Source organism: Puntigrus tetrazona, chromosome 9, assembly GCF_018831695.1.
Source record: "Puntigrus tetrazona isolate hp1 chromosome 9, ASM1883169v1, whole genome shotgun sequence".
Taxonomy (NCBI): Eukaryota; Metazoa; Chordata; class Actinopteri; order Cypriniformes; family Cyprinidae; genus Puntigrus; species Puntigrus tetrazona.
The window spans coordinates 18,107,409-18,124,460 of NC_056707.1; the positions used below are offsets into that span (position 1 = coordinate 18,107,409).

A 17,052-nucleotide genomic window follows, 5' to 3' on the forward strand; every position below is an offset into this window, starting at 1 on the left:
AACTCAAGAATAGAGGCATTGTGAGGGTCACCCTCTGGAAAACCCTGTTTTTTTCCCCCAGATTAGGGTTACGTGCTATATTTGTACTGTATATGAGATCAAAAACTCTATCTTTTTACTAAGATATATATATATAACAGTAGCTGTATTTATTTTTACATTTTCATGTATATTAATAAAGCAATAATCAGCTTTTCAGAAATGTCCTTAGGATTAAAATCAGATTTTCCAGATTTTTTTTTTTTTTTTGGAAAATCAAAAGTGCAAAAGGTTTTTAGAAGCAGTGTCCCTAGAGTCAATATTAATTAGTGGAACTGCTTAAAGAACTTGATTATAACCAGATTTCAGTGATAAAACGACAGGATATTTTCTTTGACGAGATCATACCAAAGGCTATTTCTGTGGTATCTTTTAGGATACACAGCTGCTCAAACCACCTGTTAACAACCCCAGTATCACTGGAATGTCACAGGAAAAAGCTGTTTGTGCTAAAAAGTAAGGGCTTGCTCTTCCTCTGCTCCTTGTAAAATGGAGTAGGATACACCAGCACAAGGGACATGGCACAATTTAAGACACAAAAAGTGTGGAGTTCAAGGAGAAATGGGGGTCAGAGGTGAACTCCTCCCATGACAGAGGTTCTCACATGCTAGAAGGTGGGGGTTGAGGGGGTCCAGGGCATGTAATCAGAAGGGTGGAGGAGACCACGCTATAAGTTACACACCTGTCAGGCTTGAACATGGAGAGGTGAAAGAGGGTCACCATGCAATTTGTTTGCTCACTGGATCTTCTAAAAATACTGTGGCGAAGTTGCCGGGTGATTCTTCTCGGTGTCAGCGCTTAAACAAGGTCACACGCTACATTTAATGTGTGTGAATGCGTGTACGCAGACACATCCACCCATAAATATCCAAGTGCCTTGTGGGAAATACATAAAATAACATGCGGTAAACTAATCACGCTCTTGGCATAATTTGCAATGCGCACGCTCAATGGCGATTCAGGCAGTCTTGAGATCTTTGACCACTGTTAAACCTTTCAACTTGTTTTTTAACATCCCACGCAATGAGAAAGTTTTACACTTCTTGTGTAAAGTTCTATCAACATTTACTGTGTCTCATAAATCTAAAATGACTAAAATGTATGTGAAAAGTTTTAAAATAAGCGTTTTTTTTTTTTTTTTTTTTATTAAACTTCACATTTATGATTTTAAAATGCATCTTAAGACCCCTGTGTTCGATTTTCTCAATGATTCCGGCATGAATGCTCTCTTATTGTGTTTCAGATCTTTCCATAGGAAATCTGAATAAAATTAAGCACTTGTTTACGATGCATAAGAATTATTTAAGAATTGTGAGACGCGGGTTTGAATCTGGTCTGCTTCATATTCCAGTCCCATTGCTCCTCTCTGCCTCCACTGCCATGTCCTCACTTTACTGTCCCATCAAACAAAGGGAAAGAAAGAAAAAATATATCCACAAACACTAAATACAAAAACTATATGAAGTAGTTGCACTACCCTGAAGCATTTTAATTATGATTCAAAACCTTTTAACGTAACACATTTAGAGATTATAGGCAATTTGGAACAAATTAGAAATCTAATATAACAGCACAGCACTTCATCCAACAGTAAGTATGCATGTAAGTAAAATATGATTTTGTACCACAATAAGTACCTACAAAAACAACCGGCCAGAAAGCAAGTTAAGTTTTAAAACAATTACAATATGTGGCAAGCAATAAATGAACTGAACTGCAAAAAAAGCTCACTGCTGCCCCCTAGTGGCTTCATCAAAAGCTTTTCAGTTTCCCAAACTGTGGCACTCTCTTTATCCAGGTTCTCAAAGTAGTGATACAACATCTCTATCATTAAACTAAAAAGCAGGCCAAACCGCACAGAACCACACATTACGGGAAAACCGGAGGCATTTTTCCAGGTCACCGTCCCACTTCAGAGGCCTTTAATTTTTTCTCTCTGGAAGCGTAAGTTTGTCATTAGCAGAGAGGATATTATGGTCGGGTCGCGTGCTCTGGCACAGGCACTGCTAGCACGACATGGAGGAAAGACTCGTTTATGAGTCACAGATGAGTGTCGCCTGCCTGGAACAAACATACTTAGCACTTGATAGCATCTAGGGTCAGACAACAGCCATGTACGGCCCCACACTCATTTTGGCCCTCAGACAAGATCAGGATCAGTGTCCTTTCAGGGAAACAATGTGTAGACATTACGCTTAAAATCAGCCGGGTCTTATCTGCGATTAAGTAAAGGGTTAGTCTATCCAAAAATGACAATTGTGTCACTAATTAGTCACCCTCATGTCATTCCAAACCCACAGGACCTTTGTTCATAATCAGAATACAAATTAAAATATGTGGATGAAATCTGAGAGCTTTCTGACATTCGGCCAGGAAAGATACCAAATAACATTGACAAAATAGTTTTATTTATCATAATTTTATGATGCTACGAAAAATATCTTTATTCAACACATTCAGAGCAAAGCATGAGCATGCGGTACTCTCCAAAATGGAAAACTTGTTTAATAAAATCATTATTGAATACAAAGTTGAACCCTTGATGTCACATGGACTATTTTGACAATGATCTCGGAACCTTTTTGGACCTTAAACATGGTAGGATACTTGCAGGAGGGTCAGAAAGCTCAATGATTTCATTTAAAATATCTTTATACGTGATAGAAGATAAACAAAGATCTCACAGGTTTGGAACAACTATAGGATGATTCTTTTTGTCACTTTGTTTAATCAAAAATAATTATGAAAGCTAGATCTTACAGTGCAAGCGCTCTCTGGACGTTTCAATTTCATGCAAGCTTATAGTCAACTGCCTCCCAGATATCAAACTGTAAAGTTCAATGCAAGAAAATGACAACAAAACGACGTTGGACCCCACTGACTTTCTTTGAAAAGGGAAAAAACAAGCCACCGAGACATCTTCAGCTGCACCATGGAAGAAAAACAGCTCACACTAAAATGTTGATTATGTACTCAAATTAGTTTTTAACATATCTTAATCTTAACATAAATAAAATGCACCTTCAATTACAAATAGAGTTACAAATAGAGATCTTAATTATTAGAGTTTGGTTTTGTTTTGCTGTCACACCACGTGATTGATACACCAAATACCCAGACATACTTATAAATTAAATAACTACAACAAAATAACAAATGTGCTCCAAACCACATTGTACTGCACTGACTTCCATTGTATAAGCAAAGCAAAACCAAACCAAACCACATGCACATCTTCTTTTGTGTTGGCAATGACATGAGAATGAGTAAATGATGATATAATTTTAGTTTTTGGATGAGCTATCCCTTTAAAGAGCTATTAAACCATCTTTTGGCATTCGTATGGCGGTGTATAATTTGCCCAAAATAAACGGGGAAGCCACAATCTAAACCATGGGCATGAGTCAGCGGAGGGCACCGTAACCCCCCCAACCCCAATTTTCCTGTTCTTTGAAGTGGCAACGTTGGTCAAAACAAAATAAACCTTCCCATGACAAACCAGCCCAATCACCACCTCCTGAATGGCCTTTCCGTTAGTTTCATGGAAACTTTAGCATGAAAACGTTAGACTTGCTTTGTGATAACATCGATAGGGCTGCAAAATGATGGGCATTACTTTGGGGCTCAAAGAAAGTCTAGACACGATGGGCCTCCGTCTCAATAATCCACCAGCACGACCAACTTTAGCATGCGTTCAATCGCTTATGCATTCACATTAAAAATAAAACAATGCCAATTTCTAAAATAAATGTAAATTTGATGCAAATAAGAGCACTCCTAAAAAACAAATTCAAAATACCACTAAGAAGAAAACTGTACATAGCCTAGTTAAAAAAAAAAAAAAAAAAAAAAAAAAAAAGTGATTGTTTTATGAACCAGAGTCAAAGTTTTTTAAATATTTACATGACGCTCTTTGAAAAGACAAGGGAAAATAAATAGTGTCTGGTTAGGCCCAACCAAAATCGCAAGCGTGAGTTCTGATTAGTGTTTTTGACTTGACAATAATTGTTATTTTAATCAAGAGCTTTCAAATACAAAATAATACATAAGAGTCATCAACAATCAAAACTTAGCTAAACGGCAAATGAGAACGCAAAACATTCAATATTTTCAATTATCACAGTTTGACTTCCTTTTTTGTCCACTTAAAACTAAGGTATATTACTAAGGCCTACCTTTTCATATGGCACGTAAGGCGTTTAAAAGTGAATCTTCCAAAAAAAAAAAAACGAACCGACAACATGCTTTAAAAATAAAAGGACTCAAAATGGCCAGAAACTAGGACGTTTGTGTATTTGTTTTGCAGTATTTTAATACTTTAGTTTCAAACGCAAACCTGGAGCTATGCCTGCTTTTGTGTTTGGCGCCGCCTCGCGACAGGGAGATGAACTGACGCTATTATCTCCTGAAACGTACAACAGTAAAGTTGACAGAACTTCCGTGCTAACATCGCTATGAGCTCACACATAAACGAATTGAACATAGATAAATAAATAAAAATGAATAAGGACAGGTCATAATCGTTTGTTCATGTAAAAACACCTGGACCGAATTTGAGGGCGTACCACTAGATGGCGCTATCTCCATTGGCCTTTCGTTGCTTTCGCCACAAACGCATCTAGATACGCTGGAGTAATCTGAAAAAGCTCCCGCAGATGTGAATCAACTGCAAGCATTCCAGATGGAGCCTCTCCGTCTCTCTTCCTTGTATTTTCTATTAACATTCATTCAAGCAGTCGAGTTTAGAAAGTGAAATGTTTGGTTTGGGGCTATGCGAGTCGGGAGACTAACGCTAACAGACATTTTAAGAAGGCTCTGAAGGGATACCCTTTAGAGATGAAACTTTGCAAAAGCCAGCCTGCATTTCAGAAGGCGTTTTGGCAAGCCTCGATAAGTTTTAAGACCTGTCATGGAAACTTTAGATGTAATTCAAGATACCTGTTTCTTTTTACATGAGTTAAGGAATCAAAAAAAAGATATAAAATAATAATAATTATATACATAATTATATATATTCAAAGCTGCACTTCCGTCTGCCCGTTCAGCATAGCCTCCAAACAAATGTCTGATTCAATGTCTTTTAGTGGTATGTCATATACTTAAAAAAAAAAAAAAAAAAAAACAACATATAAAATAATTTGCCCTCAGTATGTATTTCGTAAGTGTGAAACAAATAATTTGGTTTAGCTTTCCTTTTTTTATTATTCCTTTACTTTCGGTGCATGTCATCTACTCAGCAAGAGTTTAACCTAATTTTTACTATTTATTAATTTTAGTAATTATATATTTGTTTTTATTTCTGCAAGGAAAAACCCTTAACAGCAACTTAACCAATCCAACATGCACACCTTCTCCACTTCTCCAGTAGGTGTCGTTGTAATGCGTTAAAACGTTTGTTAAAATACATTATTGCTAAAATAAAACAAACAAACAAACAAAAAAAACCTTCAAAAGGACTGATGGGTTTTATAGTGGTTGGAAACCATCTGACCTGCTAGATAAACACCCTGAGGTCAGCGTAGTTTAGAGGTCGTCCCGAACCAGCTAAGACCAACAAACTAGTTTAGGTTGGTTTTTAAGAGTTTTTTTGTTTTTCATCTGGAATCACTGGTTATGATAGTTTTATGCTGTCTGTGGAGTGCATCAGCCGCAAGAAAACTAACATTTTTAGTTTCCTTTTTTTTTTACACAAGCGAAGATAAATGCTTACGATCAATCCATATACGTTAACATTTATAAATTGAAATAAATGCACACGCGCGCAATCTAAAAAATGTAAGCAATTCAACTGCTGCTTAAATTGTTTTATTATTAGTAGTATTAGTATTATAAAAGAAATCAGTCAGTGTACAGTTCATTGCATTTTCACAAAAATGGTGGAGATGAAAAAGAGTGGAAAAGTAAAACAGGCAGGGAAAAAATGTTGGGATAATGTTACACGTCAGGTAGGCTATATGAATGGCCTATAAAGTTGTCTAGATTAAAAAAAAAAAGATGAAGAAACAAACTTTAAACTGCTCAGAGAGTCACTCAGAACCATATAAAATATTCTTATGCAAAGGTTTTGCAAATCTCCAGTGAAGCTTGAAAGCAAACTCCTCTTTAAGCTTCCACTACCTTTGGTTTGATGTAACCCGGCCCATCTGGTGAAGAGAGTGGCCCAAAACTCAAAGAACTGGGGGGAGAAGTGGAGATAGAGGAGGGCAGCTCGGATTGAAAACAAATCACGCCAACAGATCTCCCACCGCACATCACATCTGACGATTCAACAAACTTGCTTGGGGTAAATTTCTGCCGTGTTGACGGCTAAATTACTTTTTAATGTTCGAGTAACTACGGTCTTTTGAAGTCGCGTGTGTGATGGATCGTCAAAGTTTTCGAGATGCAACTGTAGCGCCTCGTCGCCCGCGAACGATGTAGTTTTCCTTAAACGTTCGCTTCTGCACGACGAAATTATTCGCCGATGGAGTTTCGTGACAGAATCCAAGGCACTTTTAGCGTTTTTGTTTTAACTCCAGTTGCGTTGTTTTTCGGATGCACGCTGGACAACTGAGCGACTGACGAACTTTACAGCTCCGAAACAGGTAAATATGTAATTCGTTGTGATTTCATCTTAAATTAGCAAACGACGCGTGCGTGCAGCTTTCGCGGGAACGGGGTTTGCGTTTCGTTTTTATCCCTCGATTGTTTCAAACGTCGCGACATCATGCCGTATCGTGTCATTGAGATACGATACGGGCTAGCCATGCTGACGAGAAAAGTATTCGGATGTTTATTTTTCATAACTAGTTAGCTGAGTGACTTGAGCGATCTCAAACTTTTGTCAAGTGTCCCAGGTAGGGATGGGAATCGTAAAGAATTTGGCGATTCCGTTTGCGATTCGGATTCTTCTAAACGGTTCTTAAAGATTCGTTTAGTTCTTCAATGAAGAAATGGAAACTTAGGCTACTGCGTTTACCATCCTCAGCAATCTGCCAACAAATGACTAGATGATCTGAGATCTGGGTATGAAAAATCACAAACAGACTGCGATCCAAATCGCCATAATTATAACATTTAACTACAACTAAATGCAATGTTTATAACTTCACGTTGGCGCTTTGTAACTTCTCAGATTCCTTAGCCTTAAATAGGCTACAACGTAACAGTATATCAGTAGCCTAAAAACGGACTTATTTCGAGTCCAAACACGACAAAAGTGATGTCTAGAAAGTGGTTCAGATTGAAAAGCCTAACCGACTGATTTATAAGCTCGTAACAATCATTAGTTGGGAATCAAACATCACCTTTCGCGTTGTTTGTTTTTAAATCATGAGTTATTCGTTCAAGATGATCAGACTATGACTTTGATTCACTTCAAACGAACCGGTTCAAAAGAGTCGTTGGCAATCACGCTGCAGTACGCTGTTTGAAAGTTCACAAAGAATATTTTTTTTAAGTATATGATTTATGTCTATAATTTACAAGCACTGCATTTCTTTGGCTTTACTTTGGTTTTCTGTTGTCAGGCAGCCTAACTAGCTACCACTAACTTTCAACAAATGTCGAAAAGAATTCAGTATTATCTAAATTTCACTTTGTGTGTTTAAAGGATCGGCAAAAAAGTGCGGCAAGAGCGTGCCTTGTTTTCTTGAAAAACAGAAAAGTGTGTGCATGTGTTAAATTTAATGTGATGCCCAGTTGAGAGCATTAGCATAAGAATAAAAGGTCTTAGTGAATTTCCCATTGTGTAGAATGAGAAGCGCCAGCAGTCAGAGGCAAAGCGAGTGAAAGGATTCAAAAAGAGAAAAAAAAATGATGGTGCATTCAGATTATTCAGCCTGGTTTGGGCTACGGTCATCAGCTTCTGAAACATGGGTCGACCGTGTCACTTTCATCTTCCCTTCCTTGCAGCTCTGCACATTTTCACACATTTCCCTCTTGTCCTGCTGCCTAAATCAGGGCCGTTCAGCCTTGGAATTCCGCGGGAGATTTTAACAAATGCTCATAAAGGGGGTCCTTGAATGACATTGCACATGCACCGGCCAAGGACGAGACGAGACAATGTGGGTGACATTGAAGGAAGAAGTTTTAGAAATACCTCTGCTTTTAGGATAGAAAACATCAATGAAATTTCTTTAAATGTCTTCTTTTGTTTAGTTTTTTTTTTTTTTTATCTTTAATCATTGTCATGTTCGTGGAACACAAATGCTTTTATTTCATTGTGCATCCTCAGCAAGCTAAATGAATGAATTCTCAAGTGAAAAAGGAATCTCAAAGAGCTGAACTAGACCTAGACTTTATATCTCGGTCAACACCGTCTCAGGCAAGACCTTGAATCTCTTTCTCGTCAGGCAAGAGTGCCTGAAGTACACTTGTGCCACAAAGTGAATTGATGAGACTTTAATGGCCGTTAAAAGTGCTGTGAAAGACAGCTGCGTTTCAAGTTTGTGTGCCGTGTTTCTTGTGTCGTTCTGAATTGAAGATGAGGGCAGTGTGGTGAGAAAACAGAGATGTGAGAAGTGGTAGCTGCTTACATTCATTTGCCCTCTCAAAGGCTGTTCTTTGAAACCCATCTCCTTGGCTTTGGCCCGTAGGACACGGGACAATCCCTGTATTTTAGTAGCTGATGCCGGACACCCCTCCAGACATCCGCCTCATTCTCTCACAAGTGTCTGGGGTTAATTAGGATCACATCACATCCGGTTTATGAGTGTGGATGGGGTCCTTCACAGTTTTTTTTTTTTTCCTCCCTCGTTCTCTAATGCAACTATCGGGGCATTGTTAAGTCTGTAGCGTTTTTATTAAAAGAAACCCATGAAACCACACACACTCTTATATAGTAGACTTTACTAAGCCATTAAATAGCATATGGCAAATCAGCGAAAGGCCACCGTTTGATTGATTGACCTCATTAGTCACTGGCAACTTTTGCCAAGTTTGAAGGAAACAAGGCCCATTACAAAGAGTCCTAGCGCCTTTAGAAGAAATAGCAAGTTTTCATTTTGAGGGACTGGTTGATCTTTTACACATGCTGGAGACTCACCATATGTGTTATTTTTAATAATGCAGCAATGCATTTTATATGAATTCCAGATCCCAGTGGATTCGGAGAAAAGTTGTTGGTGTAATGCGTGCTCATGTGCGCGGGTGAAGAAATTACATGGGCAAGAATGCCGTTCACCTTCCTCTGAGGCCTGTTAAGCTGTAAACCTTCTCCTTTGCATTTTTTTTTTTCGCTCTCGTCCGCGCACTCTTTAATTTCCTTTGTGCTGTGGGCTGGCAGGCCACCGTTTAAAGAACAGCTGGAAAATGAACAGTTGAAATGTATACTGTTTACATTAAGTTATATTTGACCTGCCGTAGCTGTGACTCTATACACAGTGAACGGCTAACGTTTCCCAAACCGCACGTCCACCTGTGATTCATGCAAACCTCTAGGCACAGTACGCGGAGGGCGGGCCTAAATTTATTTTATTAGCTGACCATGAATAAACATCGAGCTCAACCAAAATTACATGTCTGCATTTGAATTTTAGATGAGGTGTAGTGACAGCTGAGCACGCTGGAATATCCATAGAACATGAAAACAAGCTGCGGTACTGGGAATTATATGTAGATAACGGTCAGAATGAGTTCAGTGGTTCTCAAACTGCTAGGAGTTTCCCACGACTCAATATAGTACTTTTTCACTTCGGCTTATTTCAGTTTTTTTTCATTGTTACTTCTAATGTACGATCTGTGTAAAATGTTGGGAGCAAACAAAGTTCACGCATCGCATTGATATTCTTGCACGAGAAAGTCTACATAATACAAATACACGTTATAATTGTTAAACGGGTTACAGTTCTCTAATGATTTGGTTCTTGTTAGTGAACCAAAAACATGTAGCACATCTAGTGGAGCCCGATTCTCAAGCTAGTCACTCTGAATCAATACTTCTTAGTAAATTGTATAAACAGATTGATTCCCAGTCAGATGACTCTAATTAGCCTGTGTTAGTGAATTAGAAACATAAAGTACAGTTAGTGAAGACTGATTCCCAGGAATTAATGACTCCATTAATGAGTCCATTCTTTTTAGTGAATCAGACACACACTGCTTACTGACGATGTGTCATTTATGATGCACATTTAGCATTTTTTCAGTTCAATTCAATCTGAGCTTTTGCTTTTTTTTTTTTTTTGCATTTGTTTGGTGTTGCTATTAAATATTCAGGCCAATTATTAAATGATTATTTGTGCTGTCTCTAAAAATTCTGAGACAACTCAATTTAAAAGTTTCATTTAAAACTCACTGTTTATCGGTGGAATGACACGTCTTTTTTTTTTTTTTTTTTTTTCAGAATGCTTCTCGAAGCTACTAAAAGAATCATTGATGAAGCTGTTAAGGAACCGGAATTGTTAATATGAATAAAAAAAAACCCGGAACAGGAATCGATGAATTCTTTACAAATCCCATCACTGTCTTGAATGCTTTTTTTTTTTTCTTGATCAAAGGTGGTTCTTATCCTGAAAAGTTTGCGAGGCACCGAGTTAGTAGAAGTTTTACTTGATATCCTTCTCAACGAGGGAGGACAGAATATAAACCTGTGTGTTAGGCCAGGCCTTATGTGCAGCTTACTATCAAGTCAACAGCCAGCGCTAAATCAAAGTACCGTGTGACACTGTGGCCTCTGAGGGTTAGCTTTGATGTGCTAGTTAATTAATTCCTGAAGGGCTGCTGACGGGCTATCCAGTTCTCCATTATGGGAACCTCTTCACAGCGGCTGCCTGTATCGTTATTACAGTTATTGTATCATCTTCACAGTCGCAGTTTACCCTCTCACTGTCGCGGGCTCAAACAATAGCACACTGTTCCAAGTGTTTGTTGTCAGAGCTAATCGGATGCAGAAACCGAGACCGAATTGCGCGGAGGCCACCGGCGGTTCGCCGAGGTAGTCTTCTGTTTCCGGAGTTATTGGAAACGGAGAAGTCGATGCAAGGGAGTTGTGATTTATCAGGCGGCCTCCCAGCTCCTGACCAGACTTGCCAGGAATGGAGTGGGCAGATAGATCAGTCTCATTGCGTTCCATAGGATGAGCAGGGAGATCCAAAGAGGAGCGCTGAATCCCTGCCAGGCCACAGACTCCTTTCCAACAGACTGGAAGACGAGCTGGATGTGTTGAGCAAGGAGAAGCCATGTGGTAATCTTTAGCAATCAGCCCGCTCTGTTCCCCCGACACACATGTCCACTCCCGCTCGTGGCCTCTCCCTGAACGCCGCGCTGGCCCTCGGCCAGGCTGCGCCGCTCTCGCTGTGGAATTCTCTTACTACGCTGTGCTGGATAAGGATCATGTGTGTCCCTGTCATCATCTCGCAATTCCCGGTGTAGCTTAAATATATGACTCCCCACGCTGGGATCTTTAAAACAGTGAGCGTCTTGAAGATTAGAAACATTCATGGAAAGCGATGGGAAAAATGCTTCGTGCATAGCTGAGTTTCGGTCTGTTGTGTACTAAAAATAATAATGCAATAATAGTGCCGAAGCAGTGAATCCTAGAAGCTGGAAACGAGCGATTTGTCAAATATGCGTATTGGTTAAATGGCTGAAATAAGGTCTGTGGTTAACATAACCTCAGCGACATAAAACACATCGGTAATGATTTTTCTTAAGCATTTTTGAACCTTGAAAATGGCCACAGCTAACAAGTGGCTAAATGGGATTACAGAGATTGTCTGGGATATTTTTTTTTAAGCCTATTCCCACTCAGACTTTCCAGGTTGTAGATTTTTGATAAAGATTATAAGATTTGTCAGAAGCTTAGTGGTGGTAGCATTGAAATCATTCAACTGTGGTGAAATTTGTTCGTACGATACGTTTGGCGATTTTGTTTAGGCTTCAAAATTTCGAAAAGTTGTGTTCGTTTGCGAAGGTGACGTTGATGATCAAAATGGGAAAGAATCATACACTTTTGTTGGTCACGGAGTCTATTTTCTGTATCAGTCCAAAAGCCAATGGGCTTTTTTTTTGAAGGGAACCAGAGTGATGCAAACTTACATGTGGCCTACACAATTTCGTCATCCTTGCTATATTGTATGGCTTCAGAAAACCTTTGTTTGGACCTCTTTTGAGCTTGACAGCTCCTGGTCACTACCCTGTTGTTGTTAAGCATAATGATTTATAAGAAAAAAGGTTTGGGGCAACATGAGGGTGAGTAGATAATGACAGCAGCTTTATTTTTGCCTGATATTTCAAACTGATATTCACAATAGTGCCGACAGTAAACTGAAGGTTTCTAATTGGCCGGTAGGTTATCACAGTCAACTCACAGATGGACAAAGTGTCAGGGTGTAAAGCAGCTGGTGAAGTTAGGAGTCCACACTAACACCATCACACGTTACAGATACCAGCGTGTCTCCACCCTCCGGATCCCTGAGCAGCTGACGGACCACTGACTTGCAAAACAGACAACAACAACAAAAAAAGCTGTAAAATAGGCTCACATAGGCACACCATGAAGAAATCATCAGAGAGACCAAGATAACAGAGAAGCCTCGTACTTTGAACTGAGGAGATGCGTGGACCTCAGGGATCAGGGACGACTTTATATAGGAGACTGATGGACTGGTATTTTCAACATCGGAATGTACATGTAGCTCATAAACCAAACTGTGAAATAATAAACTGGATAGTTCTAGCTCGAAATTCAGATTGGAATCCATTTAAATCGCCGATAAATTCAATCCTGATGAATCTATATCACTGCAACCAGAAACAATCCACAATTCGACTAATTAACTATTACTTGCTTTTTTTATTTGATTACTATTACTAAATTAAACAATAATTTGAGTTAATTTATAATAGCATATATATATATATTTATTTATTTATTTATTAATCAATGACACATTGATTTATAAATCAATGTGTAAATAATAATGTATAAATAATTTAAAAATAAATAAAAAAAGTAAGTAAAAGTGAGCTAGAGTTCACCTGGAAATTAAAATATTGTCTTTAATCACTTACCTTCATGTCATTCCAAACCCGTAAAAGCTTAGTTCATCTTCACAACACAATTTAAGATATTTTGGATTAAAACAGGGAGGCTTTTTTAAATGAATGACATGGGGGTTAATAAAAAAAGATTTTCATAACCGTTTAAGAAGAATTAAAGGTTAAAAATGAACTTTCAAACGAACACAGAAGTAATACAAAAATAAATGTAGGACTTTCTTTAGGATTGTGTTCGCTTTTGTTTATTCGAAGTCGTTGCATAGTTAACAAATCAAAACTGTAACAACCGTTACGATACATTGGCTGTTTAAAAACATGCGCGATCACAAAAACGGCCATGTGCCGGTTGTGCGGTTTGCATTCACAATGTTTCCTTAGCCCAAATGATATTTAGCCATAATGATACAGAACACCCTCAAGCTGCCGGGCTAAACTGTACAATAAAATGCGTCCCATTCAGTAAGTTAGCTGCTAATTACGTTGAAACTACATTACACCGCAACTATAATTGCCTTCACAAGCGTATAATTAACATTTGTGTCTGTTTCTTTCTGGGAGGACAGACGGAGGGATGACAGCTGGGCCTGTAGCGAGAGAGCGCTAACTACCCATTTGGTTTAGTGACCCGAGCAAATGGTGTGCAGAGAGAGCAAATTCTTTCCTGAGATCTGTGATGTGACACGCAACAGCTGCACCACACTCCGTTAAAGTATCCTCTCAGTAAGCCTCACCTTATTTATAAACACTTGTAGTATAAACACAGCTCTCATAACGATTTAATTAGGTGCACAAACATATACAACTACATTCTCGGCACACTCAACCGAGCTTCGCTTCGACCCTCGCTGAGACGCTTTCTTAAACGATAGACTTGGTTGTAAAGTCAACATCTGTTTCAGATTTTTAGGAGGACAAAGAGATCAACCACAGGATATTGCATATATGCAGGGGTTTGGGGGTTGGGGGGATGGGTAAGGTCATCCTTTGGTCTTCTCAGACGTTCTCCTTGCCGGTCAGCGGGGTATATCTGCATGCCAGCTCATCAGGTCTCATCAACGTTCGGAGGAGGATGTTGCGGTTCTAGTGCTTCGCTCTGAAACTGCTGACCTTCGTGTCCAGTGTTATTCGTGGTGGTTATGAAGGTCAGTTGTCAGAGATTCTGATTGGGTCGTTTAGCACGCGCACTTTTGTTTTTATCATTCCAGGAACAACAAGTGATTTTTTTTTTTTTTTTTTTTTTTTTTTTTTTTTTTTTTTTTTTTTTTGTGGGTTGGTAATTATGAACAGTAAACATCAAAAAAATGAAGATGGAGTGTGTGAAAATAATTTTCTTGGCATTGTGGAGAACAAGAACGGAAGCACGTTTTGTTTAGAAAATAGTGTCATGCTTCAATGGTAAGGCTTTATTGGGTGTTTTAGAATTGCATAAAATATAACTTTAACTTTAAAAGACTGACTGTAGGTGAAAATTCAATTTTCCATGCATTATGTGATAACCTTTGTCAATAAAAAGGTCATAAATTAGCCATTTTTACTGCTAAATATTACTATCTACCAGTCATAAACGCACAGTTATTGTTGTAATGTAACTTTTGTTTTTATACCATTTTAATGTATTTTCACAAATGATTAATGTTATAAAACAATCAACATTTCTTATAAATGTAAAAAAATAAACTTAACAAAAAAAAACAGCTGTGCTGCTTGATAGGTTTGTGGAAACGAATATATTTGTAGAGCGTCATTTGAAATGTAAATAATTTGTAATATTAGAAAAGTCAGCTTTGATTGATATAACAGATCCTTGCTGAGCACAAACATTCATTTCTTTTAAAACAATACATTTAAATATGACGTACCGTAATGGAGAGGTGTCAAACTCGTCACTTAAAAGTGAGGTAATGAGTGATATAATTATAGCTCAGTGGGAGTAATCAGCAAAGTTATACCGTTATAATATAGAGAAAGCAATTGGTAATTTATTATCGATAAACATTTTAAAGTCGCTTGCCTGACCCTGTTGACCTCATGACGTTAAATGCGCTTTGCAATGGTGTCCGTGTTAGGGTTAGGGTAACAAAATGACACTTTCCACATGCAAACAGACACTAAACACAGAAACAATCCGGTCTAATCACTTAAAAATGAGAATACGATTCACACTTGCGTTTATGACCTCCCCCCCTCCCGGAGGTGATTTACGTCCTCGGCATGGTTTAACGCAAAAGATAAGGTGCCAAAGACGACTAGAGAGATCTTCACATAAGAGGAAGTTTGCATTCCATCGTGTTATGTTAAGGCAAGCCTTAACAGAGTTGAAAAGGAATGAGGCTCCAAACCAAACATGCTCGTGTCATTAGCACACAGAAAGCGTTTATTTGTTAATTTAGCCGTTTATTTATGTATCTCGTGGTTTGTTTTTCTGCTGAGAGTTTATGATGCCGTCGGAGCGTTGAACAGAAGCACGCGCTTCTAGAATTGCACTCATCACTTATTGATAGAAAACGTTCGGCTGCATGAGACGGTACATGGTGTTTCTTCAGCCCGCATTTGATTGTTCAGAAGGGCCACGGGGTTTTCTCTCTCATTATCTCTGGTTTTTGTCGACCTGTCCTTTTTTTCACCCTCCCAGTCCTGTGGGGTGGATGGTCTTTTTTTTCACACCTGTTGCTTCCTTTCAGACTGATTACAGGCACTGAAAGAAGCAGTCAAAGCTGCCTGTCATGTATTCAGGGGAAAAAATGAAGAAAAGTTCATGGAGCTTCCTGGAAGAAAAACACTTTTGACACTTCGGGAGTCCACATAATTGCTGGTGTTAAGTAGTCGGTGTAATTGCATTCCTCAAAATGGAGGGAAAGTTGCGTGAAGATAAAGTGGATTGTGTCCAGCTTTATTGCTTGACTTCACCCGCCTTTGTCAAACTGTTGGCTGGAAGGAAATCAAATTTACAACGAGTATAAAGTAAATCAAATGTCCTCCTTCGGCTCTTCCCTTACAGCATGCTTTTGCGGAATTGTTCGACTCTAATCATTATCTGTGACGGGGGAATTTGTTAAGGTGGTCTACACGCTCGATCCTTGAGCAGGAGTGTTCAAAGAGGGGATTTTGTGAACGGTCACGACTGAACTTTCAGTCTCAGCAGTAGGTGGGGTAATGCTGTAGGGGGCGGCTGTGGAGGATTAGCCCACAAGCCTGCATGGTCTCACACCCCTCTGTCATGCGGACCTGAGATTCTGATCCTTTTCACACGCTGCATTTGTCAAAGCAGCCACGCAGAAGAACAGAGTAGCTTTCTTGTCGTTTTTCACCCTCGCCGCCACCTGTCCACTCGGTTACGCACACCTGTACTGTCAGATCTTCTTGTCAAAGGGTCAGAGTTTGGCTTACACAGACCTTGCCGAGAAAAGAGTAATAAGGGGGACTTGGGTATTCAAGTCAATTGGTAGAATTTTGCCCATTTTGGGTTGGTTAGCTTTAGAGCCATTTAAAAGTACACAATTTAGTAAAAGTTGAATAGATTTTATTTTTATGTATTGGTTTATTGTTTTTAAATTAAATATAAAATAAATTATGTATGCATTTATTTGTAACATGGCATATATATGTATGTGTTTTGTCTACTTTTTTAAGTCGCTTTATTCTTTTGTGTAGAATCCTGAAAAAAAATATTATGGTATAAAAGAAAAATATTTAGCAGCACAGTTTTGAGAAATTATATTTTAAAATAGATTTAGTACATTTTTAGAACATTTTAGAACTGTTTGTAATTTGTACAATATTGTAAATAAATATAAATATACAATATTGTTTGTAAATAAAATTGTAAATAAAATAAAAATAATTTAACGCTTAATTTTTACTGTTTTTATTATATATATATATATATATATATATATATATATATATATATATATATATATATATATATATATATATATATATATATATATATAAAAATAAATATATATATTTATATATAAAAAATAAATATATATATTTTTTATTAAATAAAAGCTGCATTGGTGAACAAAT

The 17,052-nt window shown here is 38.1% G+C and overlaps 1 protein-coding gene across 2 annotated transcripts in view; it reads left to right on the forward strand.

Annotated features, from left to right (window-relative positions):
• The first annotated feature begins 6,144 nt into the window (after positions 1 to 6,144).
• The window catches only part of gli2a (GLI family zinc finger 2a), a 65,673-nt gene continuing 54,765 nt past the window's right edge, over positions 6,145 to 17,052 (forward strand). Inside the window, exon 1 of one of the 2 annotated variants that reach the window (XM_043249399.1) lies at positions 6,145 to 6,623. The gene's annotated coding sequence lies outside the window, so the exon portion shown is untranslated. The remainder of the gene's footprint in view (positions 6,624 to 17,052) is intronic. The other variant, XM_043249401.1, reaches the window with a different exon arrangement.